The sequence below is a fragment of the Chelon labrosus genome (genome assembly GCF_963514085.1).
Source record: "Chelon labrosus genome assembly, chromosome: 2".
In the NCBI taxonomy this organism is placed as follows: Eukaryota; Metazoa; Chordata; class Actinopteri; order Mugiliformes; family Mugilidae; genus Chelon; species Chelon labrosus.
The window spans coordinates 5,449,292-5,467,319 of NC_140338.1; the positions used below are offsets into that span (position 1 = coordinate 5,449,292).

Consider the following 18,028-nt stretch of genomic DNA (forward strand, 5'->3'; position numbering starts at 1 on the left):
GGGAGATCAGAGCAAAAGAATGCAGGGAGAGAGAGGGAGAGAGGGGGGAGGGAAGGAGGGAGGGAGGGAGTGCCTCTCCCCCCTTTATCCTCCTCCTCCTCCTCTTTCTCTCCTCTTCCTCTCTCCACACATCCACACCTCCACCCGCAAGCAGAAACCTAGACCCTCCTCCTCCCTCCCTCCCTTTTCTCTCTATCTCGCTCTCCCCCTCAGCGCGAGCCAATCCCATTCTTCCCCCACCGCTCCCTCTTGTCCCCGTGGCTCCGCCTCCCTCCTCTCTCTCACCCGGCAAGAGAGCTTCAAACTTACAGGAGAGAGAGAGAGAGAGAGAGAGAGAGAAAGAGAGAGAGGTGGCAGAAGCAGCAGCAGCAGAGGAGTCGGCGTTCACACACACTCACGTACGCGCACGACCGGAGAGGCAGCGACAGCAGCGACACACACACAGAGAGAGAGAGAGAGAGAGAGGGGAAAGAATCGGGGCTAGCGCTTCAATAAAGGAAGACAATCCTTTTATTCTCTGGCTGGCAGAGAACAGGAGAAAAAAAAAGAAGAAGAAGAAGAAGAAGAAGAGGAGAGAGCTGAAGAGTGTGTGTGTTTTTTTCTTTCCTCTCCCCCTCCATCCTCTACATGGAGCGCAGAGGCTGGATGAGAAGTCAGAGAGAAGACTGAGGCAGTCCCAGAGACAAGGAGACAAGTCACAGCGAAGCCTCCCACAGCAGGGCTTTTCTTTTCTTAGTAAGAAGAAAGGAAAAAAAAAAGAAGAGGAGAAGCTTTTTTAAAAAATAAAAAAAAGAAGAAGAAGAAGAAGAAGAAGGAAGACAGACGGAGGTGTCTTGGTATTTATTTTTTTCTCCCTCCGTCCCTCAGCAGCAGAGCGACTCAGAGCTCAGTGGTGCCTGAAAGGATCCTATGTGTTTTTTGGGAGCGTTAACCCTTTACGCAGAGCGAAACTGGAGTACTCACACAGACAAGGTAGACAACCCCACTCTATTTCCCTCTTTCTTTTCTTTCCTTTCCTTTCTTTCTTTCTTTTTCTTGCACTCGCACAATGCGCCCGTGTCGGTAGGTGTGTGTAGGTAGGTAGGTAGGTGTGCGCGTCTCTTTCTCTCGGTGTGTGTGTGTGTGTGTGTGTGTGCGTACTGTGCAAGCCTTGGGAAATTGCTCGGGTCTCCAGTCAGTTCCTTGTCACCGTGTGATTTCACGGACTGAATGTAAACTCATTGACAAAGCTGCACTGCCAGGGGTTGTGTGTCTCTCTCGCTCTCTCTCTCTGTGTGTGTGTGTGTGTGTGTGTGTCATAGTTTGATTTGATGACAAAGTGGCAAAAACCACAAAGAAAAAAAACATTTTTCTACCTTTCCTTCTTGTTCCTTCCTTTTTCTCTGCTCTCCTTTGTTGATTTATTATTTTATGTTATTTGTTTCTCCTTGTTCAGTCCTTTTCTTGCCCCCCCTCCCCTCGTCCTTACATGTACAGACACACTTTCCGTCAGTCAGTGACCTCTGAACGATTCAACTTTTTATTTATTTTTTTATTTTTTTATAAATGAATTCTTCTTTCCTTTCTTTCCCCCTCCTCTCACAGTCCACTCACGCAGCCAGTCTCTTCTCAATGCGTCTCTCACTCAATCAAGAGGCCAGAGATGCCAATCATTTTAGCCGCTGCTGCCGCTGAAGCTGCTGCTGCTGCTGCTGCTGCTGCTTCACACACACAGTGACACACACATGCATAAATATTTCAGAGCTTAATCACAACGCAGAGCATTAGCTTCAAGGTCTGGTTTTGATTCTGAGGGCATTACGTAGAAGAGGGGCAGCATTGAAAGGAAGTGGAGATGGGAGTGGTGGCGGTGGTGGGAGGGGGTTAATTAGGTTACCAATCAATGTGGGGGACCTGATGAGGAGCATTTAGGACAAGCTGCCGTCACTCACAGTCGCTGGGAAAACCCCGCTTTACCCCTCCCGTGTTTAATGTCCCCTCCTCTTCTTCGCGGGTAGAAACGCTGCCTGCGTCTCGTGGCCCTGCGAGCTCCTCACCGTGCAGCGAGACAGAAAAAGCCAATTCTGTGAAGTCAAAGCGCCGGAGAGGTCAAGGTGTGACACGTGACTCAGTTTCTTCCGCCTCTCTCTGCAACAACCTGACGCCGAGGACGGACAGCCGGACTGTATTTACAAGCAGCCAGATTTATATCAGGCTTTGAAAGGTCGCGTGTACCCGCCGGACAGAATGGACTGTTGTCTTTGACATTTCATATTTTTTTATTTATTATTTAACTATCTTTCTTTAACATTAAGAAGACGCCGTGTAGTTTTAGTTTGAGTTGTGTCACACGAAAAAAGACTGCCTGGACAAAACTATATTTAACGGGGCGGGATACACAAGTAAGATTATTCTGAGGAAACATCAGATGCGACCACACTTATTTTTTTCTTACGTTTTTTTATTTTATTCACCACAAACTTCAGGTTTTCTCTGAGTGTTCCTGCGAATGGTACTCGCAGCTTTCTCCAACTCTGCATTTTTTTATTTCTCTACGGTCTCACCGATTTAAACTCGTGAAGAAAGTTTCTCTCGAGGATGGAAAAGGGAAGGAAAGTATTTTTAGATTTTAAAATACCACGCGTCTGTGCACGGAGTTCCCGTACACTGCAGGAGACATTATATTAGGAACACACTTTCGAGAGTGCATCATATGGCATCAGTCCTCGGCTAAGTCAATGTCAGCGTTTTATTTCCCAACCTGGTTCAGCGGAAACAATGGAAACCTAAAGCTGAGCCTAGAGTTGACCTAGAGTCTCCCCCTCTGTTGTCTGTCCCGTCCCGGCAGACGTGGGTAAAACTATATTTAACTCAGTCAGAGGTGCACGAACGCACGGAGGTGTCAGCCGATTTGGTTTGGCTATACAGCAATTTAACGCTTGTGTGTTTTCAAAGGCACGCTGGTGTGTGTGTGTGTGTGTTAGCGGGGTGAGGTGAGGTGAGGGTTAGGGTGGCTCTGGACTGCTCTGCCGCCGCCGCTCAGACTCAGAGAGAGAAGACGGGCTTTTGCTTTTTCGGCTAATCGCTTCCAGACACAAAGATTTGCATTCCACCGCTCGCTCTTTCCCTTTTCTCTCTCTTTTTGCAGTCGTTCTCTTCTTACCGACCCCTCCGCCCCCCACCCCCCGCCCCGTCCTCCACCTCCACCTCCTCCTCCTCCGCCATCATCTCCGCCAGTTACCTTTTCAATTGGAAACATAAATTCGGAGACATGCGCGTGAGTAACGAAGCACAAGAGGAAGCGGGTGATGGATTGAAGGAATTAAACTGTCAGTGCGCGAGGAAAAATGGCAAAAGAGCGACGTTGGACGGGCAGATCGTAAAGAAAAAAGGAGGGCAGAGACAGTAGTGGAGGGAGGAACATGTGCCACTGATTAAGATTCCAACGGGAGTTTTTAGGATTAGACGTCAGAGAAAGAATAAAGGGGCTATAAAAGTTATATTTCCTCCTCTTATTGAATACATAGATAACGCCACGCAAAACTCACACGTCTGTGTGTTTGCTCGGGTACGCAGCCCGAAGGAAACGGAGAGGGAATTTTATTTTGTGAGCATCCGCACTTTCGGATGTTTGCATCTTTTACGGAAATGTTTCTGAAAGTAAAACGCACGGGGGGGCAGCAGCATAAGAAATTGCAATTTGTGTATGTGGCTCAGGGTTGTGGATTTTGTGCATTTACCAATTTTTTTATAAAACATGTCAGGTCGAAGGTATTTCTTTTTCTTTTTTCTTTTCTCCCTTCATCTCCTGGAATGTCTCAGTGGATTAGGAGGACGGTGAGACTCAGACCAACCACTGGGAGACACAATGTAGTCAGTCAAGCTGCACACACAGCTGCTACATTCCACTGGTGGTTACACTAATGAAAAGCAAAGTAAAAAATAAAATAAATAAATATATATATAATTTTAATTTTGATGTGATTTAGTTCATTTTAACTGCGCGGTTAGGATGCAGTTGTGGTTGGTGTTCATAAGACGTCATAAGGCCTCCTGCTCGTATTCACATGAGCTCAGTTTATAAACTGTTACCACATTTTGATTGAATTCACTTATTAACAGATTTTATATTGGCAAAAAAATCATCTGAATGAATTCATTTCAAGGAGTGTCCCTCTGCTAACAATTTGGAAAATATTCTACACCGTTCTCGTATCTCGTCAGATGTTTTACGGCGCTAAGAATCCCAAGTGTCGCCGTCGCCTCTGATCTTAGGAGGATAAGAGTTCGAGGGAGGCGCGTTTCATCCCGTAGAAGGGATGTTTCTGTGTCACAGTGTCTCACACGAGGATTTTTTTTTTCTTCTTCTTTTCCGTCTCTGCAGCCTTTATCATCAGATTATAATAGATGTATTTGCAGATTAAAGGGACTCTGTGTGTGTGTGTGTGTGTGTGTGTGTGTGTAGAGGACTGACCGCTGGGGCAGACAATGTGGCCAGCCAACCATTATATGACCTGCTGGATCCCACCGCTCCTGCTGCAACCGGAGGAACACACACATGCATGCACACGCACGCACACACACACATGCACAAACACACACACAGGCCTTGAGGTTGTTGCATGGATATGTGCACAATCACATGGGCGCTCATGCGTGTGCGGCGAGGACACACACACATTGTCCTGGCCAGTGTTGTGTTTCTAGTCCAGGTCTCAGAAACAAGTGTGTGCATGTGTGTGTGTGTGTGTGCAGTTTTTGCAGCTACGTCCTGATACACTCGTCCCGTTTTAGAGGAACTTGACTCTCACAATTCCTCGTTCGTCCACTTTCCTTTCATTTATTCCTCTCTCTCTGTCTCACACTCTCTCTCTCTCTCTCTCTCTCTCTCTCACACACACACACACACACACACACACACACACACACATATATATCTCACTCTATGTCTCTCTGTTGCTCTCTCTCCACAAATAGAGCACTATCTCCTAGCAACAAGGCCTTTGAGAGGGATGTGTGAGATAGATTGAGTGTCTGCGATATAGGGGTCTCTATGTGTGCGAGTGTGTGTGTGTCTATGTGTGTGTGTGCATGTGTGCGTATTTATGTTTCAAAGCCAGGAAGATGATGAGAGTCATCAGAGGGAGGACTTTGAAACAGGAGTTGAGGAATGAATACAAGACGGTGGATTGCCCTTATGTGTGTGTTTGTGTGTGCGTCAGTAGTAATTTTCCTGACGGACTGCGTTACAATAGATGGGGCTATTACTCAGAAAATAAAAGTTTCAGTTATTCCTAAAATGCCGTCGCGTGCAGTCACACGCACAAACCGATGTACTCGACTATTCATGACATTTCTGCGAGTGTGAAAAGACACAAAAAACTCCACACACGCACACAACACGCCCTGTGGGCTGAATTCGTATTATTCCGCTCGTATTTTCTCTTGTTTTACTATTTTTCATTACACACCGGGACATTTACGGTCGATCACAACAGCGTAGCGGTAATGAGACGTGCGCCGCATGTAGGGACGCTACTAGTACGTCTCTGGAAGTTCATGTTCTACTTGGCGGTGTGTTTGTGCGTGTTTTATGCTTCTTCCCATGAGAGAGCTCAGCGGCGTGCTCATCTCTCATGGCTAATTCAAAAGGACAAATTGGAAGAAAGACGGAAATAAGTTTTAGTGGTGAGGATAAATTAAAACAAGCAGTCAAAGCGTTATTAGGAGTCACATTCAGAGATGTAACGCTGGGAGGTGACAGGAGGGCCCATCCATGAAGCTGCTGGACTCAAACATTGCTTGACATGTTAGCAGGAACTAGTCCTTGGGAGTTTCTGATGGCCCACACCTACACATGTTCCTGTTCAAACCTCAACTCCCAACCGGTCCGTTGGAACCGAAGAAGCTTCGTCTTCAAGAAACTCCAGTTGTCCAAGTCCAGTTGCCTTTCAGTTCCAACAGTTTTGGGTACACCACGGCCCGGATGACTTGAGAACATTGTTAGCGGTGAAGATAAATATTTAGACCTCTTGTGCTGTGATTGAAAAAAAGAAATTAAATATACTCTAATCTAAAATATACTCAATAAATACATCCCTTTTTTTTTACGTTATGGTAGCTAAATTATTATATAAAATACTTAGACTTTATTGATCCACAAGGTAAATTGCTTGGTCACAGTAGCTCAGTTGCAAATAAAAAAATAAAAATACTAGCTGAAAATAGTAATATAAGTAATAATAATAATAATAAATTGTTAGATAAATAAATACAATTTAAAAATAAGAAAAAAATAATGTAAAAATATAATAAATAAATAGTATAACCATTGTACAATATGATGTATAATATTAAAAAACTAGGACTGGAAGTCTCACGCTCAAAATGGGACACGCCTCCAAGACTGAGCCAAGACCCCTGCCTGGGACGTCCAGATGCGGCCTGAAAAAACTGGCGATAGCTAATCAACCAGACGTTGTAGCGGCGGTAGATAAACAGCAGAAGAGTGACGTAGTGGTAGATGTAGAAATCCAGATGTAAGGATGGACGGCAACGTCAAGAAGAAGAAGGAGGATGAGATGCTCAAGAAATACTGAGGGCTGAAAGAAGAACTGGAAGAGATGTGGAATGTCCCGACGATGAGATAAACACTCGGGGAAGTGACCCCCAGAACTGGGAGAGAGTCTCCAGACGATGCCAGGAACAGCATCTGAGATCTCTGAGAACTGTGAAGAGCTAAGACACTGAGCAGGACCCTCAAGAAGCTCCTAGGCCTCTGGTAGAGGACCAGAGATTGAAGGAAAAAGAAAGACCACCCACTAGAGATGTGGATCACCTCTCTCTACTCATGTTTTATTATTAATTCTGACCCGTTGGATGTATTGAAATTCCAATAGTAAGAAGAAGGTTGCATTCATGGAGCATGCTCCCTCAGATACCTTGAAGCTGAATAGAGGAATACGTTTGAACCTTAGCTTTCATGTTCACCTCACTAAATGATCTCCATACCTCTTCTGCGCTCGGTTAAATTTTCGTTTTTTCCCACCCCACCTCACCCTTCCCACCTCACCCTTCCCACATTAGCTCTTATCATTGCTCCTCTCGTTTCTGCCACAAACGCGCTATCAGTGCATGAGAGATTCTGAAGAAGATGAATTGCAGCCGAGAACCGGAAGATTCGGACTAGTTTACACAAGGCCGGGAGAAAAAAAGAGAAGCACCGGGCTGAGTGATGAGGTGCTTGCTGACTAAGTGTTTCTTATCAGAGACGGAGTCCAGATGGTTTGAAAACACACCTCCTCCTCCTCCTCCACTTCTTTCTCTTTCTTGCCCTCTTATCCCTCCTCCTCTTTGCCTCTTTCCTCTCGTCTTCCTCCTCACTTCGCTCCGTCGCCCTTTTTAATCCCCCTCCTTTTCCCTCGAGTAGTTTCCAGGATTCTTCCCCTCGGCGTGGAGAATTCCAGCGTGACCTGACCCCGGCGGTATAAATTGCGTACCACCTTGGATAAAAGCTGACCGCGTCGGTGATAATAAAGCCTTTATCCAGGCAGCTGCACTCGCTGGATCACTGTCAGACGCGATTGCGCGGCCCGCGCTACGTCACGGCAGCGCTGTTGCAGCCGTCACGAGGCACGGCAGGGCCCAACGAAGAAGGGAAGAGAACGGCTGCCCAGACAGGGATGAGGCTTGGATAATGCTCAGACGAAAATCCTGTGGTTTACTAGTAGTTTACAAAAAAATAATAAAACCAAAAAGACGTAAATGCTTAAACCCGTTAAGTGAGACGATAACGACCACCGAATGGGGGAGCAGAGAAGAAGCAGCGCGGTTCAGAAAATAATTCAACAACATATGACACACACAGCACATCCTGTATCACTAGCAGGCTCCTTTCAGGTCTTATCTCACTTCTCTGGGAAATGAAGACAGACGATGTGACGGGAAAATAAACCATGAGCACCTGGAGGAGGAGGAGGTGGTGGTGTGTGTGTCTGTACATGAATGAGCGCATGTTGTCGGACAACAGGGATATGCTCCGTCGGTGTGCTGTTAATCATCCTGCAGGGAGCCGTCCGTCCCGTTCGGTTTATGATGAAACACGTAAAGGAATCGACGTCTAATCTGCTTATTTGAACTGTTAATATGAATCTGTTTGATGTGAATACAGCTGCATTGAGAAGGATTCGTTCGTTTGTGAGGAGCTCATAATTACACCCCTCATGCCTCTTGTGGGATCGCAAGAAAAATGTAGAGGTGCAGTAATGTCTTATGACAGATGGACGGACAGGTGGACTTATAACAGCTTAATACCACTCTTTAATCCTCGCGTGCATATGTTTGTGCATCTTGAGGCTTCTGCGGCCCGTTGCTGACTTTGTAAGTTCGGCTAAATCTCCTCTGTTGAGCCGAGACCACGCACGCATGTTTTTACTCGTGTAGTTGTGTAGAATACGCATTAACAAGAAAGTATTTTACCTTAAATGTAACAGGAAATGTTAAATAAATTGAATTCTGACCGCTTAAGTCTTTGACGTTTGGCTGGGTGACGCTACTGACTTCATGAATCGATGGGGTCCAGATTCACTTCAGTTCATTTAGAGCATACGTGTCAAACATACGGCACGGGGGCCAACACCGGCCCGCCAGAGAGTCTAATCTGGCCCGCGGGATGAATTTACGAAGTGCAAAAATTACATTTAAGACATTAACTGCAATTTTTCCAATAAAAGTAACTGCTATTCCAAGGGTTCACACATATTTGTGGACATAACAACTGAGACCTAGAACTAAACAGAAATTGCATTTCTTTTTCTTAAGAAATGTGGGGAGGGAGACATTTGGAGTTGTCCTTATTTATAGGTAAATATCGTGTAATTGGTCCGGCCCCCTTGACATCAAACTGGGCTGTATGTGGCCCCATGAACTAAAATGAGTTTGACACCCCTGATTTAGAGGTATTTTATTTATTTATTTATTTTTAAATTAAAACCAAAACTAACGTTGGTTCTAGAGGTTTGTGGCATCTCCGCGGTCTTTTCCCTCCAGTTTCTCGTTTTTCACGTGTCTTTGCTTTACTTTTACTTTTTAAATCCGATCAGCTTCCAGCCAGTTTGTAGCTTCTGTCATGGTTTTCTGTTAACGCTGCGAGATTTGTTATGTCGATAAGCCAGTCTTCTTCTAACAAGAATTGAGTTGTAATTTAAAAAAATGTATCTGGGGATTTTATGAATGGATATCAGATCTTTCAAATCGAGATCAATTTTTAACCCTTGCCGTCGTCTTGGTGAGCAGGAACGACTGTCGTTGACACCGACGACATCTTGACATGACGTTAGAGCAATACTAACGTTTACACACCATCGCCTCCTCTGTCTTCAAACTTTTTAAATCCGTAGATTAACGTAGTTGCACGGTCTCGCAAGATTCGTGAGACTGCAACAAGATTTCTAACTAAAGGCTGAAATATGGATCAGAGTATTTTATGAATTGATATCAGATCCTTACGACCAAGATGAATTTGAATCAGAAAGTCTAAATTTTAAACACAGCCCTACTTTGAAGGAACGACACCACAAAATATGTCTTGTGTAGCCGCCTCTCTTTTGTTTTGGTCTTAAGTAAGTGCTGTTGCTTTTAATCCCACACACGTGATGTTGAAGTGTTTGTATAGATGTGAGTCAGAAGCCAGAAATCAGAGGGAGCATTAACCACATAAACTACTCTACCCAAGAAAACAAAGGAGGCACAACTGTGTACACACACTTAACCCCGTGTCCTCTCCACGGCCCCCCCCTCCTCCTACCTCCTCCCTTCTCCTACTTCATCACCACCACCCCCCTCCTCTTCCCCACCCAGCCAGCCAGCAGCTCTTTTGTTAGGTTGTGTCAGGGGCAAGGCTAGGTCGCCACCCCAACGGGCCACGGGGTCAATTTACAGGAAGCGTGTTTGTGTGTGTGTTTGTGAGAGAGAGAGAGAGCGAGAGAGACCTGCGCTGACATATGTGTCTTCTGTCTGTGTTGTGGCTCTTTTGCGGTAAAACAGATTGTCGTGGTGATAGCTTAATGCACGCATCACGCGATGGCACATTTTTACACACTGCGTGAAACCCTAACCGCCGGCTGAGAGAAGAAATGATGAGAGATTCTAATCGGGGGAAGGAGAAAAAACAAAAAAAAAATTCCTTTTCATTGTTTCCTTCCGTCGCCGTGTGTGTCTTCATCTTCTTGATACACACACACTTTCATCTTTCTGGAACGAGCGCCGTACGTGAGTAGGTGTGCATATTTCTAGTGTTTTTTTCTACTTTGATTGTCATTATTCAATATCGTTCTCCTCCACGCCCCATCTGGGTTTTTTTTTTTCTTTTCCTCATACATTTCTCTCCAGTCTCTATTTCCACTGATTAGTTCTTGGCAAGGATCAAGAACTGTAATGTCAGACATCCTGGGGATGTGTTGCAACACACGTTCAAGGGAAAGGGAAGGATCTACATGGACCAATGCAGCCTGGAGAGAGGCTGATTACTGTGGCTGTTTTTAAAGCTGCTCATCTTAAAACAAAGATCATCATTTGGTTTCTCGTTGTAGGAGACGATGTGTCTGTCTTTTCTTGCTGCATATCTCTAAGCATTTAGACGAAGGCCTGTTGAGAATCTCTAAGTGGCATCCAGACACACACACATGAATCCGTTGATTGAATAAATGCAGATGCTTGCCTTGGTTAGAGCTGCAGTATCGCCGCTGATTTCCTGAATCGATTTCCAATTCAAAAAATTCAAACTAAAGACAATGTTGTCACTGCTTCCAGAGATTTGCGGTACTTCCGTGGTCTTCTCCCTCTGGTTTCTCATCTTTCATGTGTCTTTGCTCATGTCGAGCTCTTTCCCGTCGTCATACTCTTTAAATCCAATCATCTTTCAATAAGTTTGTAGCTTCTGTCAAGGTTTGGATCGTCACACGTGGACTAATCTCGCAAGAAATGTTGTGTTGCTAAATCAGTCTCGTAGGACCGCTGAGCAGGAACCTCTGTCATTCACACAACTTGACGTTGCATTAGAGCAAAACATTTCCACACTGCCGCCAATCGTGTGCAACTGCAGGAAGGATCCGAGAGTCGGTGCCTAATTTAATCCAATGTGAGGCCAGCAGGGAACTTAGCGCTAATTTTACTACATCTTGAGCAATCAAATTGCTGTAACTAATTTACTGTCATTGTGGCACTGGCTTCATATTCACACACGGCCACTTAATGGCAAATGCTGTCAGATTAAGAGTAAATGATGCATGTGTGAAAGGGCCTCAGGGGATGGCGTCAAATCCTGCTTCACCACCAATTTAGATCAGATATCGTTGCATCTTCCACGAGAATAAAAATGTCCGACACAAAGAGTCGACGCTGGACTGTAACTAACCACGTTGGACTTGAACTGCTGCTATGTCGTGGCTTTACGACCAAACAGACCCCTCAGTCATAATTTTTAATGATTAATCTTATTATATTGTGGCAGAATGTGAGTAAACGGAGAATATGAAGGACAAACACATTCGTATGCACCACGTTTTGGCTTCGCTTTGGTCACGGGTAAAATTGGCTTCACTGTAATCACAGTTCCTCCATTTCTCCTTCCACACTGTACGTAGCTGCAGGCTAGTGTAAGCAGCTAGCCCGCAGCTACAAACATGCACAAGTTGGAGTCTTCACTCTGCCTGGGAACACTCGGGCTGACTGTGGAGAGTTATTTCCAGACCTAGCCCTGGGCTATACTTTACTAAATGTATCGCTCTACCCTTTTAACCACAAAGGGAATGGAACCCATAACCCTTGCAGTGATAGCGTTGTACTTTTGGGAGTGCAACCTCCAAAACACGGTTTGGGGTCTCCGGGCTCTGGTTTGCTTGTCTGACAACTTATTAAAACATCTGAGTGGCGACCATCGAGCCGTGAACACGTGTCATTATCTCCCACATATCTGTCTTGGACGTGGAAGCATGCTTGGAAATTTAGTCTGAGGGCAGATCATCCACTGAATCACCAGTAACACCAAATGCTGGACAAAAATTCCCCCGTGTGGGATCAATACAGTATGAACTCCTTCAAACTCTCACCTACATATAGGTTATTACACGAGTCAGTGCAGTGGCTGGGTGGATGTGTACAAATCGTCTGCCTAGTAGAGGCATAAGACTCCAGAAAGGAAATAAAATGTGATCTCTTAGCTAAATAAACAGCCTTTTAGTTTGACACGTCTAAAAATGATCAGCTAACCGATTCAAACCTGATAAAACCAGTGAGGGGTCATGCTCCCAGGATTCCACAGTGAAGTCGTAGCAGATAATATTGTTTCGGCGTCTATAAAGTAATAAAAAAAATAATAATCGTATCCGGAGCAGCAGTACCAGGAATCCGCTCCCTCCCAGAGCTGTGTCTGCATTTCATTTATGTTTCTAGACACGTCACGAAATCTGCAGATCAGAGCGCTTGTATTTTTCGTACCGTTTAAGAGTTTGCCGGCATACCGCGACATCAAACGCATCTCCGCCCAAGTGTAGTTCACTGACCGAACACCTCCGTACGCTACATCCAGCTCCACGTCTGTGTGCAGCAGCCCTGAGCACACGCGGCAACTGTGAAATCGTTGATCCCGCCTGAAGAAAGTCCACGACTTTGACTCGAGTGCGGCACGTGTTTGAAATCCTGCTGATTGGTGGCCTTGATTTATTTAATTTCAAGGTCTGTGTTTGGCTGTGAGAACGTAAAGAACGGAATATTCTCTGGAGAAAGCTTCACATGCAACACAGTTGTATTCGCCCGTGCTTTACTTTAAGGAAACAGTGCCGCGTAAATTCTTGATAATCTGCAGGTATGCACTTTTGGAAGAGGTTGTTTTATCCCGCTTAAAATAAGAAGAAAGGAGCCCCGTGCTGTTTCATCATTCCATCTTTAAAGCTGCATGTTTTGCCGTCAGGGCCACTGCAGCTCTGCCAGCGTATTGCTCCAATTACTGGAGATGTTGCACTAGGTTGTTCGAGCCACTGCAGCTCGTTTCCATAACTGAGACGTAGTATTGTGTCATGTGCATGTGCATGTGAAGTCATTCACTTAAGAGATATTTATATCTGAATTTGGTGAGATAGCTGATGCATCAAATACCTTTCTGACTTCAGAAGTCACCATCAAGGAACCTGGCTGGAATAAATCAAAACTCACACATACACCAGCCTTGGTGCGTGATATTAACCGTACTTTTATTAAAAGTTGAAAATTCTTTATTTAAGACCGACTTTGACGTCTTCATCCTGATGGGTGCATCACTTCATCTGCCTCTCTTCTTACCCTGATGCCCCCATCACTCTGGAACAGGGTAAATCTGGACTCATCAGACCACATTACCTTCTTCCATTGCTTCAGAGTCCAATCTTTATGCTCCCTAGCAAATTGAAGCCTTTTTTTTCCCACTTAGCCTCATTGATTAGTGGTTTTCTTAAGGCTACACAGCTGTTCAGTCCCAATCCCTCAAGTTCCCTTCTCATTGTACATGTAGAAATGCTTTTACTTTCACCATTAAACATAGCCCTGAGTTCTACTGTTTTTCTTCGATTTGATTTCACCAAATGTTTAAGTGATCGCCGATCACGATCAATCCGTATTTCTTTCACATTCTTCTTGGAAGACAATGTCCTTCCAGTTTTTAATAATGCGTTGGACAGTTCTTAACCCAATTTTAGTAGTTTCTCCAATCTCCTTAGATGTTTTTTCTGCTTGATGCATGCCAATGATTTGACCCTTCTCAAACAGACTAACATCTTTTCCACGACCACAGGATGTGTCTTTAGACATGGTTGTTTAGGACAGTGGTTTTCAAAGTGGGGGCCGTGCCACCCCGGAGGGCCGCCAGGGGGCACTAGGGGGGGCCTCAGACAATTGGAGGGAAGATAAGGGAAAAAAAATTGAAAAAATGAAAAAAATATAATTGATTTATTTTTAACCATTATTATAAATACATTCAAATTATTTTGTATATCATTATCATAAAACATAATTATTAATAATATATCTAAATGTTATTTGCCATGCTCATCTTTCTGATTTTCTGCCAATCAAAACATCGTTCATGACCTCTTAATCTGTGTAGACCTGGCGGTTTGCACCATTTATCAAGCTGCTTTGCTCCTCAAGCTAGCATGTAGCTAGCGTGTAGCTAGCGCAAAATGGACAGGTTTTTGACAAGAAAGAGACCGAAGGAACAGAACCAAAAACCTAAGAACTCCTGGCCAACTAAAATCAGAAAATATGAGGCGGCACTTATGCTAAACAAATGTAATAGTTATTGAATAGTGAATTAAAATAAGATAAAAGATGACGTTTCTTTACATATTTTGTAGCATTGTCTGTAGGTTTGCAAATGGGGTCCCCGGCCAGAAGCTCATGCTGTTTGGGGGACCTTTTGGGAACCCCTGGTTTAGGAAATGAGAAGCTACTCATTGCATCAGTTGGGGTTAAATAACTTGTTGTCAGCTGAAAGATAATCAGCCATGCAGTAATTATCCAATAGGAGGCTCCTACCTATTTGCTTAGTTAAATCCAGGTGGCGACGTTTTCTTTGTCCACTGGTGAAGCAGCTGTATCGTCCCAATCTTGCTCATTTCCTGTAGTTTAGGAGCAGCCCACGTCTACCTGTGTGCCAGCTCGCAGTCTGCATGATAACAGAATGTAAAAGAGCTGACATAGTTAGCCCGTATTTACTTGCTCTTTACCCTCGCGTGTGTGTGCATGCTGCATGTGTGTGTGTGTGCGTGTGTGTGTGTGCGGCGTTGGCTGTCGCGCCCACTCACTGCGGTTGTTGCCGGCGGTGAGGCTAGCTAAAGTCAACCAATTAAGCTGACTTCCATATGTAGCAAAACACTCGCTGCCCACTCACGGTTAACACACACACACACACACACACGCCTGTGATGACGGCCACTTTCCTCTGCATGTTTTCTCTTCTTTTTAATTATGCTCTCTCAAACAGGTTTGCTTCATTTGCGCATTTCATTTGAATACGTGATGCAGAAGAGTGGGCATGGTTTAACTACCGTCTCAGGATGTAATTCTATTTCCAGACACAGTGGAGCCCTAACTATAACAGGCGGTGGGGTAGTAGCGGTGTGAAGCTCCTCCCTGGGGATCGTGTTGCCTTTCTCCCTATTTACCACCTGAATACATGGACATGTGGATTTACAGACATACGTCACCGCAGACCGTATGGTTCTGCCCTCCACTACTTTACTTTTTCCTTTGTCTTCTGTTAGTTCAGATACTCTGGGTCATTACTTTGCATGCAGGGACTCAATGATTGGCTAATTGCCTTCAAGCCAAATGACCTCGAGACTTAGCAGATGTCTCCAAGGGCCTCCTGCCTGCACTCTGCGGTGGGATAGTCCACTCTTTACCAAAGGAAACCCTACGTGGAGCCTCAAACGCATACTGTCCTCATGCCTTATTAAAGGGACTGTCTGGACATAACACTGAAGAACCACTCTTTCCAGGCAGGCTAATCTCGCCAATGCCTGCGGCTCGGACGTGACGCTCACACCTGTTCAGGTTTAACCTTTATGAGTCTTGGAAAAGATTTCAAGTAAATATTTACCTGGATTAAGGGGGCAAACGTTCAGTGTCAGAGTTAAATGATTAACATGGATATTATTTGGGCTGGGTGTCACTGCTGATTACCTGAATCGACCGGGATTCTGATTCGCGGGCTCCTGATTCTGTTGAATATTGATTTATTTGGAGTTGTTGACAGTTTGGAAACTATTTGACTTAAAACTCAAGTTTGTGTTGCAGTTAGTTCTAGAGATTTGTTAGATTTCCACAATATTTTGCCTCTCGTTTCCAGTGTTTTCCACCAGATTTGGCGAGACCCTGGCATTTTTTATTTTATTTTTTATTTTTTTGGGGGGGGGGGTTACTGTCTAATTACTTATTACTTCTAATTACTATTCTATCCCAACAATTACAAACACTTCATCCTGTTAATGAAATGTCTGTCATGTGCATGTAGAATATAATATAATAGAATATTTTTGGCTTCTTATTTTTATTTTTTTTATCAGTCCGTCATCAAATTACCATAATAACACTAATATTGGCTCTAGCGACATGACTTTCTATGGATAAATGTATGTAAGATTAAATTAAGCATTCGCGAATTTAATTGTACTAGCTTGCACTTATAAAGTTAAGCTAGTTCATGTTATGTCTGGAGTCTTTTCCTCCAGGTTTAGACTTACATAGACTTTAATGATCCACAAGGGAAATTGCTTGGTCACAATAGGTTAGTTGTAGCCTGGTCGTTACCATCCTTCGTTTCCGCCCGAAATTTGATTTCGGTCTGGCACGGAGTCTGGCCAAATTGCACTTACGCGGTTCGCGTGTAACCGCGCCAGTCAGCGAACAGTTGAGTGATGACGCGGAACTCGCATGCCGAGTTGCTTGTAGTCCAGCGAAGCTTGTAGTTCAACAGCATAGCAACAATGGCGACGGAGGAAGAGACGCTAGAAGCCATCCGCGAAGTTGTCTCAACTCTCGAGAGCATCACGGAATTAAAACCAGAACAAGAGGCTTGTCTTGTCAATTTTATAAATGGCAAGGACGTCGTAGCTCTCCTTCCAACTGGCTTTGGGAAAAGTTTGATTTATTTAACTGGAAGCGGAAGTGGTAAGCGTAAGAGCCTGAACTCCGGCGCACAATATACGTCATTACCAAACGTTGCTGATTGGTTAAGGGAACTCCAATGATTTTAAACCTCAAAATAAGCATCCGCCCATTACGGAGACAGATTCCTATTACATTGGGCCAGACTAACGTGCCAGACAAATTTCGGGCGGAAACGTAGGATGGTAACGACCAGGCTAGGTTAGTTGCACTTAAAAAAACACTCTTAAGAACCACAAGTAAAATAAATATTAAATAAAATAAAATACAAGTAAGAGACGCTTTCCGGAGCAGTAGGAAAAACACAACGCAAGCACAGCGTTGTTTGAGACTTGCAAAAAATATTTCCAAGTAAATTAGATATTATATTAATACATTAAATATTGACATTATATGGGAAACCTTGAGTTTCACATATTGAGTATGGCTTCATTGGTTTTTAAATCCAATCAGCTCCCCCTCACACGTCGACTAATCTCGTCCCACGAGATTTCTAACAAAGGATGCGAAAAATGGCGTGTGTTTAAAAAAATCCATCTGAGGATTTTATGGATCAATATCAGATCCTTCACATGAAGATCAATTTAAATGGGAAGATTGATTATTATTTTTATTTTTTTAACCCAGCATTATTATGGATTAGCAGCGATATACATTCTAATTACTGCAGCATCCCAGATGTATTCCAATGAATTATGTAACTGTATTAATAGACAGACTCTTAACTCACCAGATGTAACCTGAATGCATCAGTTTGGACAAACCCGTGCCATGACTTGTTCGCGATATTCTCGTATGATGGAGCGTATTGAGAGCAGGGGTTAGCCCCTTCCTCTGCAGGGACAAGCCAGCAACAGTCCTTCCTCCCGTCTGTGATTATGTTTGGATTCAAACCGTGCACAGAGGAGGGCGGGGCAATTTGCAGAGGGGTCCGTCGTGAATGTGTCTGTGAGTCAGAGTGAGCAGAGCGAGGAGGGACAGAGTGAATCAATGCACAGCACACGGCTCTAAAGTGAAATAAGATTTTACCCACTTTAAATAGTAAAAAAAAAAGAGAAGATGAAAATCAATATGTGGCCGTCAGTGTTGATATTGTGGCGGGCCTCCGCAAATAAATCAGTGTATGCCAGACACTGACAATTACACTAAAAATGTGAAAACTCTGTACTTGTGCTGCTGAGCTTGAAGCAAAGGGAGCTTCCTACTTCTTTTTAACCTCCACACTTTAAGAAACACTCTCACACGCGGTATTTGTTGGACCTTTGGAGATTCTTTCAAATGAATGGAAGAAATGCTCGGAATTTGAAGGAATAAGCCGACATTGTTCCATGTTTTCATTTCACCGGGGCTC

General features: G+C 44.2%; 1 protein-coding gene across 2 annotated transcripts in view; it reads left to right on the forward strand.

Moving 5' to 3' along the window:
- The first annotated feature begins 384 nt into the window (after nt 1-384).
- tenm3 (teneurin transmembrane protein 3) overlaps nt 385-18,028 on the forward strand; it is a 222,162-nt gene continuing 204,518 nt past the window's right edge. The window contains exon 1 of one of the 2 annotated variants that reach the window (XM_084560677.1): nt 385-972. The gene's annotated coding sequence lies outside the window, so the exon portion shown is untranslated. The remainder of the gene's footprint in view (nt 973-18,028) is intronic. The other variant, XM_084560678.1, reaches the window with a different exon arrangement.